This window comes from Gossypium hirsutum, chromosome A05 (assembly GCF_007990345.1).
Source record: "Gossypium hirsutum isolate 1008001.06 chromosome A05, Gossypium_hirsutum_v2.1, whole genome shotgun sequence".
Classification (NCBI taxonomy): domain Eukaryota; kingdom Viridiplantae; phylum Streptophyta; class Magnoliopsida; order Malvales; family Malvaceae; genus Gossypium; species Gossypium hirsutum.
Genome location: NC_053428.1, coordinates 6,457,950 through 6,460,310, shown reverse-complemented (window position 1 = coordinate 6,460,310; position 2,361 = coordinate 6,457,950). Strand labels below are relative to the sequence as shown.

The following is a 2,361-nucleotide window of genomic DNA, read 5'->3' as shown; positions in this document are numbered from 1 at the left end:
TTTATGTTAAAACAAGTTGAGAATACATCATGGAATAAAAGAACTAAAACAATTAAAATTTGGGGAGGAAAAACGATAAATAATGATGGATGACATAGAAATGACAATATGCGAATCATGCTACACCCTATATTAATATAAAAAAAAGTTTTCAATAAATAATAAAAAATGGAAACAACAATAGTCATAAATATGATAATAATAAACATGACAATAATAGCAATATATCAATAGTATTACTAAATATAATAATAGTAAAATTAAAATAATAATGATGCTAAGCTAACAATAATGATAAATAATAAATAATAATAAGTATAATAAACTATATTTAAAATAATTAACTTTTAATAAAATAGATAAAAAAAATGAATATCATATAAAGATATTTTTTTTTAAAAAAGTAACCCAAAATAATAATAATGTACAATAGTAGTAAAAAATGATAAAAATAATATAATAAATTAATGAGTTAACCGCCAACTTAAAAGAGGTTCCAAGCAAAATACCCAAATAAAATATCAAGCTTTAAAATAAAATGAACAATAGGAAAGATAGGAAATTTTTTTAAAAACATTAGACACTACTATAGGGGTAACACCAAAACTTTTAAACAAATAATGGATATAAAACTTAAAAAACACAAATAAGTAATATAATAAAACAGTATCATACGAATGAATTTTAAAATCAATACCATAAAATAAATAATTTACATGGAATTAGAAATGTACAAAAAATAGATTATATAATAATGCATAAATGAAGTTTCAAAATGAATAATACATAGGAGTAATATACATAGTAAAAATATAGACATGTATAATATATGAAATGGAAAAAGCCTAACATAAATAATATATATATTAAAGTACCATAATACATGAAAGTGTTTAAAATAAACAAATACGTACATAAAAAAACTAAAAAAAAAGAGCAGTGTGAAATCAACAAAAAAAATGTTTATTCTTTAAAAATAACAACTAAGACTTAATTGAAAGAAAAACAAAATCAAAGGGACAGTTTATATACAAAACAAATCATTAAAATAGAATTGAGGACCAAAACGCAATGCGTGTGAATGTATAAGGATTGAAAACGTAAATTATCCCCTGCCCCCTGTACGCAGCATTTCAACGTGGACCAAACTGTAATAGCGCATAAATCCCAGGGAAAAAATTTAAAAACAAAAGGCATGCAAAAAGGGCAAAAATCAAATGAGGACACAAAAGCGAGGAACCAGATGTGAATTTACCCATTTGGGGTAAAAATGCACAAATTCACCCATTTAGAGCGCCGTTTGATTTGTCTCTTTTTTAACCAAAAAAAAAATTATTAAAACTCATTTACTGCTTAAAACAAAGGATATTCCATCTTTGAAACCCCCCCCTTTCCTGCTCTTCTTCGACAAATCCAAGAGAAACAGCTCAACCGCCATTTTGAGCCAAGCTTCGATTTCAGAGAGGGCTTCTCCGATGCCGCGACGGTGGGTTCAGGTAAGATCTTTCTCCTCTTCCTTTTTTTATATTTTTGTATGTATGGAAAGAAAGGAAAAAAAAAGAATGAACTGAAGTAATAGAAGATCAAAATTAAAGGATCACCCTTTAAATTTCCTTTGCACTTATTTCTTTGTAATTGATTTTGTGTATATTTTGTATTTCGTGTTCTATTTCTCTGGAAAAAAAGAAAAAAAGAAAACCCCCTCCTTCCATGAAAAAAAAATGAAGGCTTTATAGCCAAAATACAAACAGTTTCTTCTTATCTCTTTGCTCAAGTCGCAGGTATAATGGACGTGGGGCGTGGGTCGTGCTTCACGCTCGTTGGCCGGACATGCGACGTGGAGTGCGTGGTGGTGGAGAACGTGGGTAGTGGAAGCATGGAGGCAGTTGGAGGCTAGGGTCTTGGCTGAAAAATATTTCTGGGGTTTGTGGATTAGGGTTAAGTATTTGGGCTTCAAAATTGGGTCTGTTTTTGGTCTTTGGGATTTGTTTTTGGTTTAAAAATTTGGGCTTTAATGGTAAATGGGCCCGGGCAAAAATTGGTACCCACACTAAGCTAAAAGTAAAAGAAAAAACACTTGCCATTAATTAAATTATTTGCTTATTTTCCGTTTGGGTAAAGAAGTGATGATAAATTATGAGTTTTGGTTTGAATGGAAGATAAAATTAATTAACTGTAAGTATTTTTTTTGTTTTTAGCTTGGCATGGAAGATTCAAGATCATATAATTAAAAGAAATTTGGGTTTCGTAACTACAATAATTTTCATTGATGATTTTGGAAAATAATTTCAAAACATCAAAATAAATTAAATAATTTTTTGAAATAAATTGTTGAAAATTTTTTATCCATTGATAATATCA

General features: G+C 28.3%; 1 long non-coding RNA gene across 1 annotated transcript; it reads left to right on the top strand.

The window, feature by feature from the left end:
* Window positions 1-951: 951 nt before the first annotated feature.
* LOC121229263 (uncharacterized) lies at window positions 952-2,153 on the top strand. Its single transcript, XR_005926993.1, has 2 exons — window positions 952-1,496; window positions 1,782-2,153. It is a non-coding gene; the product is annotated as an uncharacterized lncRNA (long non-coding RNA).
* The last annotated feature ends 208 nt before the right edge of the window (window positions 2,154-2,361 follow it).